The 15,390-nt window shown below is 39.4% G+C and overlaps 1 long non-coding RNA gene across 3 annotated transcripts in view; it reads left to right on the plus strand.

Moving 5' to 3' along the window:
* Positions 1-12,528: 12,528 nt before the first annotated feature.
* LOC106149394 overlaps positions 12,529-15,390 on the plus strand; it is a 39,702-nt gene continuing 36,840 nt past the window's right edge. For all 3 annotated transcript variants that reach the window (XR_001235549.1, XR_001235550.1, XR_001235548.1), the window contains exon 1: positions 12,529-12,614. This is a non-coding gene — a long non-coding RNA (uncharacterized LOC106149394). The remainder of the gene's footprint in view (positions 12,615-15,390) is intronic.

Genomic DNA, 15,390 nt, shown 5'->3' on the forward strand with positions numbered 1-15,390 from the left:
TCTTCCCAGAAAGTCTTCACCTCTTCATACCTTCTTATGAGCCTTCAGACTAAAATAGTTCACTATCTCCCAAAATTCAATCACAGCTACCTAATCCTCTAGGACAACTATGTAACACAAGTAGAGTTTTGATTATTAGTTCCTTAATTTTATCTCATTATTGCTGTACCTCTCTTTTCCCATACAGGAAACTGCCTCAGCCTCAGTTTCTTTATCTGTAAAAGGAAGGCAGTAGTAATGACCACTATTGTACAAATAGGAATGCATATAATGTTCTTAGCATATAGAAAGTTCTTCATACAAGTTAGTTGTCAAGAATACAATGTTAAAGCAAACAATCAGAAGTCAGCCTACCCTCAGAGGATCAAATGGTACTGGGTTGTACTGATAAAGCTCAGCCAGACTTTTTGTGGAGGAGATTAGGAAAAGGAGAATAATACATAAAAAGAAAGTGTGACCAGAAGCACAGGAAAGAAGAGAGAAGAGGGGGTAGGATGACAGTTCACAGTATACCAAAGACACAAATCAGAGCATCACTCAGATGCATCTGCTCATAATTACCTGGCCTCTGAATCTAATGCCTGGGTAATTTAAGGATGAGCTGGCTCAGGATGGAGTAATTTTATTTTATTTTTTTGGTTTTTTGCCTGTACCAGGAATCAAACTCACGACCTTGTGCTGGCCAGGCAGGTGCTGTGCTGCTGAGCTAAATCTCCAGCCCCTAGAATGGAGTAATTTTAAACGTGCATATCTATATACATTTTAATCATTGGGAAAATCTAGTTCTGTTCCAAGTTTTTACCATTTATACATGGTGTGACTTTATGCATTCTACTTACCATGTCTGTGTAGATGTTTTTTTGCTCTAAAATGAGGAGTTGGGTCATGTCAACAGTCCCTCTGAACTTTGATATTCTAGGATGTTAAGCCAATTTAGTATGACCTAGCAAGAAATACATCAAACTGAATGAGAGTTTTGAATGACCTTTGTTGAGGGCCTACAATGTGTCAGTATGTGGGTTAGGCATTTTTTATCTTCATTGACATATTTGATCTTCAGAGTAGATTTACAATCAAGGTGTCGTGAATCTCATATTGATAATACTAATAATATATCATCATCCTTATTTCTTTTCATGTCTTATTGCATTGGTTGAATGCTATTATTTGCCTAGTGCCTTGAATCTTCTCAATATTGATTTCTATTGTCTTTCTGAACCCTACACTACCTCTCAAAACTCTTCCTGATTCTTCTGTCCCCTCCTGTTCTTTTCCTTATGACATTCCCAAGGGAACAGATACTATCTGTTCATAAAAGCATAGAAAATACATATGCAGTCATTTTCAGACTACTAATTTTACCATAATTCCAGATATCTTGTGTGAGACTTCTGCTAGTACACAGGGAGTTGGAGTTAGGAATAAACTTTAGGGCACTGAGCTGACAAGATTTGTACAGAGCCAGAAATCATCTAAATAAACTATGTCCTAGTGGCCAGAGATAAATGTGCCTGACATTAATTAGGCATACACACTTTTTCTGGTGTTGGGTTAAACCAGTGGTTTGCAAGCAGGAATGATGTCAAGAGACTTTTGAAAATATCTGGAGAAGACAACATGGGAAATACTTCAAAGAATCAACAACTGGGATCTTATTGTATTACAAAGCTTTTGCACATCAAAAGAACCACCAACAGTGTGAAAACACAACACACCAAGTGGGAAAAAATTATAGCCAGTTGTCCCTGAGACAAAGGATTTATATCTAGGATATATAAATTTGAAAAAATCAGACCCCCCCAAACTGAAATACTCAATCCTATAATGGGCATCTGAGGTGAGTACACACTTCTCAGATGAAGAAATACAAATGGCAAATAGCTATGTGAAGAAATGTTCAACATCATCAGTCATTCAAGAGATGCAAATTAAAACAACACTGAGATTCAATCTCTCCCCAGAAAGAATGGCTATCATCAAGAAATCAACCAATAACAAATGCTAGATGGGCTTCAGGGAAAAAAGAACCCTTCTCTACTATTGGTAGAAGTGCAAACTGGTACAACCACTATGGAAATCAGTACGGAGATTCAGCAAAAACCTAGGATTAGAGGTCCCATTCAACCCGGCTCTTCCCCTTCTGCATGTCTTCCTGGAAGAATGAAAACATCACACTACAGTGATATATGTGCACCCATGTTTGTAACAGCACAATTTGTAACAGCTAAATCTTGTAAACAACCCAAATGCCCATCAACTGAGGAATGGAGGAAAAGATATAGTCCTTTTATACAGTGGAGTACTACTCAGCTCATAAAGAAAGATAAACTTGAGACTTTTATATGTAAATGGATGCAATTTGAAATCACACTCATAAGTGAAATAAATCAGACTCACATGTGTAAACATTTTATTGTCTCCTTGGTGTGAGAAATTGTAAGGTCTAAAATGTACAATAGATATTGTAAAATGGGAAGAAGTTGCTCAAAATAGCAATTTCTATTGGGGGAAAGGGAAAAAGAAGGAAAGGAAAAGGAAAAAAGATGCAAGTTAATTATACTACTGGTATGTTTTAATTCACTGAAAAGAAAGTTTTGTGCTAATATTGTTTGGAGGATTTTTTATGCTCATATCTTGTAATCTGAGTAACTACTTTAAAGTAACAATATGCAATGTATTAATTACTGTTATTTTCCTATTATTTTATTATGAAATTTAAAAATAAACAATTTAAAATTTCCCATAAAATAAAAAAAGAAAATGTCTGGAAATACTTACTTGTCATAACTGAAGGCTCTAGAGGGCCTGTCATACTATGGGCTCTAGAGGGTAGAAGCCAGAGCTTCTGTTTAAGATCCTACAACATACATAATATGTTGGGGGTTTTATATGGGGGTGACATAAGGTTACCCCCATATAAAAACTATTTCTGGACTGAATTTTCAGTAATATTGAGGTTGAGAAACTTTGGGTTAACCTGTCTTTGTATGTTATCTCATTTAATCATAAAACTAACATTTTTAAGCAGATACAACTACTATTACTATGCCTATTTTATAATGGGAGAACTGAGGATTAGGCATATGAAGCCATTTGTTTAAACTCACCAAGGTAGATGGTGAAAGAATTCTGCTATGGTGCCAAGTTTGGCTGACTCCAAAGCCTGTGTACTTCATCATTTAGCTAGAGGTTAAAGGTCAGAGCAGCTGACAATATAGGTCAGTACAAGGAGTATGGGCTAGATAGTAATTCTTAAAGATACCTGAGGGGACCAGGGCTCCCTGTATTCCAGTAACTATGAAGTTTTGTTGCTATGGCAAGAGAAAAAGCAAGATCAGGCCTACTTGCTGGGGGCAGGATCTTCCATAAGCCCTTGGGTTGACCTTGGAGCTGATCTTGATTGTTCCCAGGTGAACTGAGCTGGAGGAGGCAGGGCTTCCTCCCCAGTGACTTTAGCAGCATAATCCTTTGACTCTGATCTCTGCAGCTTCGAAATGAAGTGGAGAGAGGAGACCGATAAAGATCTGGAGGCACCTGCTTACAGTAAGTGAATAATGCTGCAACTGGCCAGGAGTCAGATCTCCTTCAATTTTCTCGGCAGTAACAGGCCTGCCACATAGTAGGTCTTAATAAAGAGTGAATGAATAAATCAATCAGGTGAAGAAGCACATCTTTTATGAAGTCAAACCTTGGAATACAGTAAAGGTCAAAGAAGGCAAGGCAGGGCTGGGCCGGTTGGTGGTATGTCAATGGATGGGATTGTGCCAAGTTCTCACAAAAGGCCAGTACCACAGCAGCTGGAGTTGTATCTCATGGAACACCAGCTACAGATCCTCAAGGAAGCCAGGCTTCAAGCACCTTGGAGGTTTGACTAATTTTTAGATTGCATCATTGGAATGCTTTGGCAACCAGGGTTTAAACTTAGTGACCTCCAGCACCAGGGGCAACAGAGTTTGGAGCCTTTTTCCCAAGGACCTCCCTTGGGTGAGGTTTGAGGTCATGGATAGACTGAGGAATGTGGTTTATTGTTCTTGAGGTAGAAATAATTCTCAATATTCTGATTTCCCTCTTTCTAAGCCTTTTGAAACATGGTTTCAAGGAATCCAGCGAGGCCAGCAAAAGTCACATAAGCGAGATCTTTGTTGTATTTATTCTTCTGCAGAGGAAAGGGGTGAATGAGGTGAGGGCAGAAAAGGAACTGAAATTCACTGATGGTTTATTTAAGGTTGAAGGCTTTCATGACCAAATTAGGAAAGTGGCAGGATGCCATGTCTTAAAGCACGGTGTTAGACAGAACTGGGTTACAAGCAACTTGGAGATGTACCTTAAGTTCTTTAAGCCTTAGTTTACTCATTAATAATATGGGGATATTTATACCTACCTTTTAGAGATGTGGTGATGATTTAACAAGTAAATGCCATAAATGTCCCTATTTCACTAGCCGGTACAAAGTGAGTGCTCACTAAGTATTAATAAACATTATCACTATTTTAAATTTAAGAGTCTGTACCACCCCAGGATGTCCTGGAGATGGGACTCATTGTCTCCCTTTGGACATGAGGAAGCTGAGGCTCTGAGGGGTTATTGTGAAGCAGCTTTGCTCTCAGTTCCTCTGCCAAGTCTCTGCTGACCTCCAGGCCAAGTCAGGTGTCCCTTCTCTGTGCTATTCCAGCCCCCTGTACTTCCCTCTTAGCTTGGGTGGCAGCATGGTGTGAGTGCTTGTTCAGTCACACTTCTCAACTCTCTGTAAGTCCATAAGCACCAGCCCTAGGCCCAAAGGAGCACCCTCTGCTGTATTCCCAGGATTTAGCAGGATGCTTAGTGCATGGCAAAGTTGACCCTTTATCAGCTGATGACTAGGTCATTCTAGACCGTTTGCCTTGGTCTGAATAGTGTTGTTTCTTTCTCACAGTGTGTGTTCATGTAGTGCGTGCGTGCGTGCGTGTGTGTTTTCTTTCTTAGAAATAATGAGCAAAGCAAGTGGCTGGGGTCATCCTTTAGATCTTATCAGGTCTCTTCTTTTTTGGTGAAGTAGTGATAGCAAACCTACCAAACCAGTTTTCCTCTTCTTGATGTCCATTTCTCTTCTCCAATTTGTAAGGAATCCAGGGAATAACCTAAAATTCCTAAAGAGAGAAGATGCCATCTGTTTAGAAAGGATTGAGAGTCAGTTAAACAATTGCTTGTTGTAGAAGTATGTAAATTACAATGGGTCCTTGCAAATTACAGGAAAATAATGGCTGATTTTAACATTAGGTTCTTAATCTTTCAGCAGCTCAGTTTATTTTTTCACTCTAGTTTATCTTTTCACTCTTAACTCATTCAGTTCTCCTGGATCTCATGAGGATTGCTAGATGTGGAACCTTGGCCGGTGGTTGGAGGTTGAGCTTCCCGCATAGAAGAGCTTCTTATTCATTGGCTGATTAATGCATTCACTCATCCATTCATTTGATGATTTGAGCTACTCTGTTCTGGGTCCTACAAATACAAGATAGCATAGAAGGAAACATATTACTGCTCTCAGGAGTCTGCAGTGTGGTGAGAGTCATACAGTCATACCAGTGAGTCCATATTTATAAATAGACATAAGTGCTCAGGAGGAAAAAAATAGTTCTTGGAGGATTTGACCTAGACTCTATGGTCAGGGAGTACTTTCCTGAGGAAGTGAAACTGACTGGGACCTGAAGAATGGATAGGAGGTGGCTAGTGCTTGGTAGTGAAAGAATGTTCTAGACAAAGGCATCAGTGTGTGCAAAGTCTTGGTAGAGCTTTGGAGCCAAAAGGTGGTCATCAGATTAGAACATGGGAGTTGGAAGCCCACAAGATGTGAGATGGGGTGGATACACAGGCAGTATGGACTGCAGGGACCTTGTAGGTTAGGGTAAGGATTTAGCTTTTATTCTAAGAAAAATGAAAGCATAGAAGCGTCTTTAAAAAGCTATTGTATATAATTTTTTGAATATTTTATTACTATGAGGAGAATGCAAGATGTTTGAGTGGATATGAGGAGACAAGTGATGAGAAAAGTGAGATTGTCCAGGCAGAGATACTGTTTACACTCAGTGGGAGTGGAGATGGGGACCCTGGACTCATGGGGAGCTTTGGGAGGATGTGGGAATTGAGGGGAAACATATTGTCAATAGAAACTTAGGCTTTTGGTTTAGGTTTAGGTTTAGGTTTAGGTTTAGGTTTAGGTTTAGGTTTAGGTTTAGGTTTAGGTTTAGGTTTAGGTTTAGGTCTAGGTCTAGGTTTAGGTTTAGGTTTAGGGTGACTGGAAGGGTGATGATCCCCTCAGAGACACACAAGTTGCTGACAAGGGATGAGGTTGGAGGGGAGGAAGGAGTAGAAGGTGAACTTGGCTTTGGATCTAGTTGAGCTTCAGAGCCTATGAGATCTATTAAGAGAAGAAGAATGGTTAGGAAGTGGTTAGTAGTTGACAGTAGGGGAACTCACTTCATTTGAGTATATGAAGTGTCACAGAAAAATATGATGAATGTTTAAAATTTTAAAAATGTATTACAATAAAAAACATACTGCCATTCCCCTTAAAGCACTCTCCCTTGCTTCAAATACATCCCATCATTCTTGCTACTTTCTGAAGCTGTTCTGGAACTGTTTCTTTCTTTAGGAGAAACACTCTTTCTTGTCTGTAGGAGTTATGGTCAAAAATAGGGTGACTATTGCTGTCAAGTGCCACCTGAAAGAAAAGCAGGGTCATAAAAATATTACACAGTATCCTCATCCACTTTACTCACTGGATCTGGCACTATGGAACTTCTGCCTCTTCCCCAAAGTGAAGAGACATTGAAAGCTAGTTGTTTTGAATCAATTTAAGATAATGAGGCAATGACAATGGTGCAACTAAAGACATTCAAGAAAAAAGACTTCCAGAACTGCTCCAGAAAGTGGCAATAATGATGCAATATTTTTATGCCAGTCTGATTTTCTTTCCTTTCTAAGGAACTTGATGTACTTGACTGAAAGAGTATTTTTTTCTTTGAAGTCCCATAGTTTTACTAGAGTATGAGTCAGAATTGAACTTCTGGGAGCAATAGTCAGGTATTAGTGGAAACAAGGACACTTTCAACATGTAGAGTTAAGGTTGTATTGTATGTGTTAGAAAAGTTTTAGGTATATTTTATATATTAAAAAAATGATGGCATAAGTGTTCTCAAAATGAGGAGGAGTATTTTGAAGAATATTAAAAGCAGCATGTCTTTAATTGTAATAAATTCTTTAAAAAAGTAAATATTGACTAATGGAGACCGCTATGAAGCAGCCCTGAGCAGGACTTAAATTAACCAATGGGCTTTTCATGTTTACTTGTAAGTCTGTCCTAAACCTAGGCCCCTTGTCTGGAAATGGGTGGCAGACTCATAGTAAGTGAACCTCTGTGAGCCACTAATCCCTACTGAGGTGTATAATGGCAGGTGAAGCTGGGAAGCCTCAAACAGTAAGACAAAATCACAGCCAAGGATACCAGGATCTAACCTCATCTACATAAAGACTATAGCCTCAGGTATCTCACTCATAGGTGGATCAATTTAATACCTTACTTGAAGAAGTCCTGCAGTAGTTCTGCCCTTGTGGAGTATTCCCCACCCTTCTTCTTACTAAGTGAGTATGAGCCACCCACAGATGGTCTTGGTTTTAGTTCCAAGAGAATTCTGTTAGAGGGCTTTGGTCCTCCTGGAGCCCTTTACCTCTTTTTATTTAGCCTTTGTGGTAGTACACTTGCTCAGGAGATTGTGTACCTGTTCAGCCCACAATAACTAAGGGATATTATTAACCTGATAATTGACCATATTTTTCAATCATATTGTGTAGATGTTGAGCAGTAAGAAAATGGATATGCGCGGCTCTCCAACTTTGTGGTCTCTAGAGAACCAATTTTGTAACTCACTTACTTTTCCCAGTTTAATTTCTTTTCCATCAACTTTGGTCAGGCCATGGTAAAGGCACTTGGATTCCCTTCTTCCATAGTAAGGTTTTTTGAGTGAGAAAATGTGATCTTTCCAATAAGAGGTAAACTTGATTCTATTTATTACTTCTGTAAAGGAGGTTAAAAAAAATGCCAGGTTGAAAGGGCTTCACATAGGCCCTGAGGCAGTGTTCCCTCTTAGAGACAAATCTCTAAGCCTGGGCCTGAGAAAGTTCTATCTCTCTCATATAGAAGTGACAGGAAGAGGTCTATTAAATTGGAGGTTGTATCTATCTTTATTCTAATCTGATCAATACTACACATCTGTTTTGATCACTTTTAATAGTGTCATTTGTTTATTTATTGATTCATGTAGTCAGGCTTTATTGAGCATAAAGCTTTTGATGCTCAGGATACACATGGAATAAGACATGAGGTCTCAGTTCCCATGAAGATTTCATTCCATTTGGAGGAATAGGTCATAGTCAAGGAAACAAATAACAAAGTAATTTTTGATGACACTAGGGAAATTCTCCCTAAAGAATGGCATTTGAGGTATACCAGATGGATGAACTGGCCAGTCCTGAAAAGGACAAGTGGAGAATGGAGAATGGAGTCAGCTGTGGAGTCAGCAATGGGCTGGGTCCTAAGGATGCATTTTTGAGGCATAGAAGGAAGGTCAGGGTATTGGCTCAGACAGCCAATGGAAGACTGATAGAAGATAAAATTATGGAGGCCACAGAGGCCAGATCAGGTAGGCCTTTGTAGACTATGAGAAATTTTGCCCTAAGAATGTTGGGAAGATACTGAAGTTGTTAAAGCAGGGGGAATAAACTGCCCAGGGAACTGATTGGACTGATTTGTTACATGAAAAGATTACTCTAGCAGGTGGAGAGCAGGTGGTTGGAGACAAAGAGAAAGAGTTCAGTGGAGAAGATGTTGCAGTTACCCATGGGAAGTGGATTGAGACTCAGGCCAGAATGAGGATGGGGATCACTGACTTTCAAACCTCTCTTTTATGGGCTTAGGTGGGTGACACATACCACAAGTTCAGAAATCAATTCTGCCATCCATGGCTTACCCTAGGTAACATTATAGCTATTTTCAAAACCTAAGAACTGTAAATAGCGTATCTCTTTTCATTATGCAAACTATAAGTTTGATTTCTTTTATCAGCTGATTTCATTGTCGTGATTTTCACCAATTAGAGTATTGACCAATGAATGATATCTACAATCCTTAGGGAGATTCAATCATGGAAACAAAATGGACAAATGGACATTACTTTAGACATTCAGGTGAGGATAGCTCTGACTGCTAACAGATATCTGGGTTTTGGGAAATATCACAGAAGGTTGAACTGCATTTTCAAAAGCATGAAAAAGTATGACAGGTTTAGAAAAAGCCAGCTTGTTCACTGTTCCCAGAACACATTTGACTTGGTAGGGGTATTGTTAGGAGATGAGAACAGAGAGACTCTGACAGATAGGAGTTTGCAGCAAGTAAAGGGCTACAAAGGCTGTACAGTAGTGCAAAGGAGGGGCATGCTCAAATGGAAGCTTTAGAAAGATACCTTGGCTACATGGAAGACAGTGGATTAGAGACAGTGAGGCTGGAGGCAAGGAACATGATTAGGAGGCTGATAACATAATCCTAAAGTGCAACTGGAGTCCCTGGAGTCAGGGCCAGAAATGGGTCTGGAAGGAAGGGAAACAATGTGGTGTATATGTAGATGGCAGAGGTGGCAGGTTCTGGCAGCTGATTGGATATGGAAGGAGCAGGAAAGAGGCGGTGGGGGGGCGTATCTGAGGTTTCTGGCTTAAATGACTGGAGGGATAGCAATACAACAGTAGACTGTTATAGCTATGAAAATACCTTGCTTATGTGACTTATGAAATAAATTAGAAGCAACTCTAAATTGCAAAAAAATGCTTCAGTTCTCTATCCTCTTCTGTGTCTTTGCGTAGCTGACCTATCTCTTTAAAGCTCCTGTTATCAAAAGGTGAGGCCTTGTTTCCCACCCCATAAACCAGGGCTGGTCCTATGATTAGCTTTCTGGCCCACAGACTGTGATGGAAGTGATGTTGTACCCATTTTTGGGTCTAGGTCTTAAGAGGCCTGGTGCTCTGAGACAGTCGGTTTTCTTGTGAACAGCTGTTATGGGAACAGGTAGACTGCTGGATGATGAGAGGTCTTGGGAAGGCAAAACAAACCCTTCCAGCCAAGGCCATCCTCCACCAGCCAGGCCCCAGCTGACCAAGCAGCTGCCCAAAATGCTATACCTCTGCATAGCTAAGCACTGGTTACCAGAATCTGACCCAAACTCTTGGTCTGCAGGATCATGAGCTAAAGACATGACAGCTATTTTAAGCTATTAAGTTTATGGGTGGCCTGTTAGAGAGCAAAAGTGAGGTGATGCAGATATTTACAAAACAGGTGTAAAGTTGAAATCAATTTTGGTGAGGTTGCCGGCCATCATCCTATTATATAAGTTTTACTGAACTCTGCAGTGCTGATGGAGGACTAAATTAGAATTAGAAGCCTCTTGATTAAAGATCTCATAAAGTTCCTGGAATATTTTGTGTAATGAATCAGTCTGTATATGTTTCCAGAGAATGCATTCCACCCCTTGATAACTGGGTCCTTATTCCTACAATAGTAAGGCTGTGCTAGATTTAGAAGACAGGATGACCAACACTCTTGGTTTGTCTGGGACTCTCCTGAAAGTCTCACATCCCAGAAAATCCTTCAGTTAGTCCTAGGCAAGCTTGGACAGTTGATCACCCTCCATTTCCACTATACTTTGCTGTTTGAGAGTCAGCTATACCCACATTCCCCTACTGATGCCTGACACTGAGGGGGGCTTTACTGTTGCCCGTTTTATTGACAGTGAACCTGACACCCAGGAGGAGGGAAATGCTCACTCAGGATTGACAGCTAGAAGACAGAGCAGAGAGAAATTGTATCTTGATCAGCCTGGTGCTCATGCCTGAGCACTAGGCATGAGCTGTTTGTCTATATCTGCTGCTTCTAGGGCAGCTATACCAAGCCCTTATTGCTGGGCTGAGAAGGTGAGGGCAACATCAAAGACATACTCCCCAGCAGGGCAAACCTCTCTGTTCCTGTGGTTTGCAAACACTGTTGGTGAGTGCCGACACCAAGAGAGAAGAGTCAGTGGCTAATTCTGCAACTCTCTATGTAGAGTGGTGACTCAGGCCACTGGCAGCCCTGATGCCTCCTACAAAGGCAGGAGAGCTGCTGCTTCCGTCTCAAAGTGGCCATGTACATGAGTCTCATAGAAGAAACTCAGCTCAAGGAACCCAGAAAAAGATGATATGTAAGAGGGAAAAGGGACAGGAATAGAGAACTGGTTTCATCTCTTTCAGGAACCTTGTTGATTCTTTATCGTGAACTCTTTGTTTAAAAAAAATCCATTTTTCATACATTCAAAATTCCAAGCTGCTGAAAATTTCCTCCTGTGATGAGACGCATTCAGAACAAAACGTGCGGACTGATTTGTCTTTCCCTGAAATCAAAGGCAGTATTCTAAAGAGATTGCGTTTGCCACACAAAGGTGGCAGATGTTTGCCAAGATTATAGCTGCACAAGCATTCTGCATGCTCGATCTTGGGCGCTTTTCGTTTTTGAAAAGAAGCAGTTTTGTGTCATTCCTGGATGCCTGGGGAGCTTCTGTTCCTGACAGTTTGGAGCCATGGCTCAGGCCAGGTGTAGATGAAGGCAGCTGTGCTGACCTGGCCTTCTATACTTTGGCTGTTCTGCAGAGTAGTTTCTGGGCAAGGCTGGGATCTTTTCTTTCCCTTCTGGTGCTTGGGTGGGACGTGCAGCCTCATGTATGTTAAGCATGTGCTGTATGACTGAGCTACACCTCTAGTCAATTCCTAAGTAAGATTAGGCCGAAGTACAGCATAGGTGGAATTAGTCAGTTCGCTAGGAGTTCCTTTAGCACCCATATGTATCCAGGGTGGTGTTAGGTCTTCTGGGCAGTGTGCTACACTTTTGAGAGATGAGATCTAGCTTTTGCGTTAATTTGACATTCACTGAATTTCTTGAATTAACGAAGTGATAATGCAAACGATGGACTGTTCTTTAACCTGTCCCACCACATCCTTCAGACCTCTTTGTCTTTGTTGCCCTCCCCCAATTCCTATACATCCCTCAAGATCCAGTGCCTGTGTTAACCCCTCCAGGAGCTCTTCCCTGACACCTTCAGCATATGTTCCTTGCTTACCTTTCCATGCTTCTATGATACCCTTTGTGCATACAAGATTCAATACCTCAGTAAGTGTAGGTATCTGTTTTCTTCTTTATCTCTTCTGGGAGGGACTGACAGATTTAATTTTGCACTTGTTTGTTCTACTGTTGTTGCTGGGAATCATGTTCAGCTAGATCCTGAGGGTGGTTTTCATCATTTTATGGTCTGATTCTTGTCTGTCAGAAGCAGAAGGCTCAGTTTCTCACAGTAGGAAATCTAAAGGACATATAGTCAGTAGTAAAGAGGGAATCTTGTGATCTCGTGTGTGTGTGTGTGTGTGTGTGTGTGTGTGTGTGTGTGTGTGTATGTGATGACTCATGTGGCTTCTGGGACAGTAAGCCTTGCCAGTGAGAGGAGCCAAACCTTACTGATCCACAAGCTTGAGTGGAGAAGTGACCTATGGCTGTCCTATCCTCAGTGGTAAGTTCTTTCTTTTCACAGTCTGCTCCACGCCAGACAGGCACTAGGTGTGAGGGTAGTACTCTGAGAGTTAAAGGTATGGGTTCTGCATTTAGAAAGATTGGGTTGGAATCTTCACACCACTACTTACTAGTGGTATGATTTAAGACCAGTTTCTGAATCTATCAAAACTCCTATTTTCTTAGTTACTGAAGGGAATTCATACTAAAATTCAGCCTTTGTAGTGCCCCTATTATGTGCCAGATGTAGTATTTTATTCTTTGGGGTAAGAATCATGCAACATGAAATGTTCAGTGTTAACCATTTTTAAGTGTACAGTAACATTAAGCACGTTCACATAGTTGTGTAACAGATCTCCAGAACTTTGTCATTTTGCAAAACTGAAACTCTATACCCATTAGACAACTTCCCACTCTCCCCTCCCCACAACCTCTGGTAGTCACCATCCTATTTTCTGTCTCTACCAATTTGACTGCTTGAGATTTCTTCATGTAAGTGGAATCATGAATTATTTTTGTTCTTATGGCTGGATTATTTCACTTAGCATAATGTCCTGTAGGTTCATTCTTAGTGCAGCACATGTCAGAATTTCTTTCCTTTTTAAGACTGAATAAATATCCCATTTTATGCATGGACTATGTTTTGCTTATCTAGTCATTTGTTGATAGACAGTTGTGTTACTCAGACTTCACTATTGTTTATAATGCTACTTTGAACCTGAGTATGAAAATAGTTCTTTGGGATATTGCTTTTCATTCTTTTGAATATATACCAAGAAGTAGGATTGCTGGATCAGATGATAATTCTGTTTTTCATTTTTTTGAGGACTAGTCATATAGCTTTTCATAAGTCATGCCATTTTACACTCCCACCAACAGTGTACAAGGGTTTCAATATCTCCACATCCTTCACAGCACTCATTACTTTCTGCTTTTTTTGGTTGCAGCCATTGTAATGGGTGTGGACTGAAATTGCATTGTAATTTTGATTTGCATTTTCCTAGTGATTAGTAATGCTCAACATTTCTTCATATGCTTTTGGCCCTTTGTTTATGATTATTTTTCAAGAGATGTCTGTGTAAGTCCTTTGCCCATTTTAAATCAGGTTATTTATTTTTTGTTGAGTGGTAGAAGTTCTTTATATATTCTGTTATTTATCTTTTATCAGACATAGGATTTGTAAATATTTTCTCCCATTTAGTAGGTTGCCTTTTTTTTTGATTGTGTCTTTCAAAAACTATGTGTAAGATTTTTGTGTTTCATCAATATATAAATCTGTTTTTCAAAATATTTTATATTTTTATTGACATAGTAATTATATTTATGAGGTACAATATGATATTGCAATTTATATATTGCATTATTTAATCAAGGTAATTTGCACCCATTGCCTTAAACTTTGATTTTGTCCTTTTTATACGCAGAAGCTTTTAATTTTGATATGGTCTTATTTATTTATTTTTGCTTTTGTTGCCTACACTTTTGGTGTCATATCCAAGAAACAACTGCCAAATCCAGTGTTATGAAGTGTTTTCTTATGTTTCTTTTGTGAGTTTTAGATCCTGTGTTTAGCTCTTCAATCCATTTTTAGTTAATTTTTATATATGGTGTGAGGTAAGGGTCAAACATCATTTTTTTCCATGTAGACATCCTGTTTTCCCATCAACATTGTTGAACAGACTCTCTTTTCCTCAATAAGTGCTCTTAGAACCCTTGCCAAAGGGACTTTGTCTGCACACATGCCTCTTTATTTTATTCCATTGGCCTATATGTCTGTCTTTATACCAGTATCACACTGTTTTGATTACTGTAGCTTTAAAACCAGTTTTAAAGTCAAGAAATATGAGCCCTCCAAATTTGTTTTTCATTTTTAAGGTGTTTTGCCTATTGAAGGCCCCTTCAAATTCCACATAAATTTTAGGATCGGTTTTCCTTTCTCAATAAAAATGCCATTAGGATTTCCATAGGGATTGTATTGAATCTGTAGATTGCTTTGATTAACAATTGACCTACTAACTATTTTAGGTCTTCTATGCATGAGCATAGATAGGCTGTCTTTTCATTTGTGTCTCCTTCAGTTACTTTCAGCAATATTTTAGGGTTTTTCAGTGTGCAAGTCTTGTATTTCCTTGGTTAATTCTTTTTGATGCCATTGTAAACAGAATCATAGTTATAATTTCCTTTTTGGACTGTTCATGATTAGTGTGTAGAAATTCAGCTGATTTTTGTATGTTGATTGTATGCTGCAAATTTGCTGAATTTATTATACAACTTAGATGTGTTGTTGTTTTATCTCATCTAATTTTCATAATCACCCAATGAGGTAGGCATCAGTACTACTCTCATCTTACAGATGAGGAAACTGAACCTCATAGATCTTGAGTAGCATGTCCATGGTTACCTAGTGGGAAAGGCTCCCAACCTGGACAGACAGTCAGCACCCTGACTTAACATCCATTTTAGCTATGACGTTAATCATTTTATGATAATGGGTTTCATGGTAATGAGTTTCAGGAGTTAATATTTAAAAATGCCTGGAAGAAGGACCTAAATATTCAACAAGTGTTTGTACATATGTCTAAGGTATGTATGTACATACATACATATCTGAGTTTGCAAAATGAAAAGACATAACATCCCAAGTAAAGAGAAAATCTAAAAGAGAATTTCGTCTAAAATATATTCTAGCAAAAATTTCAATTCTAAAGGCAATTTATTTTGATAATTATAAATACCAAGGAAAGAAAAGATTCCTCACAAAGAATACAAAGTTGACT

This window comes from Chinchilla lanigera, unplaced genomic scaffold (assembly GCF_000276665.1).
Source record: "Chinchilla lanigera isolate Chin_1 unplaced genomic scaffold, ChiLan1.0 scaffold00044, whole genome shotgun sequence".
NCBI classification, from domain to species: Eukaryota; Metazoa; Chordata; class Mammalia; order Rodentia; family Chinchillidae; genus Chinchilla; species Chinchilla lanigera.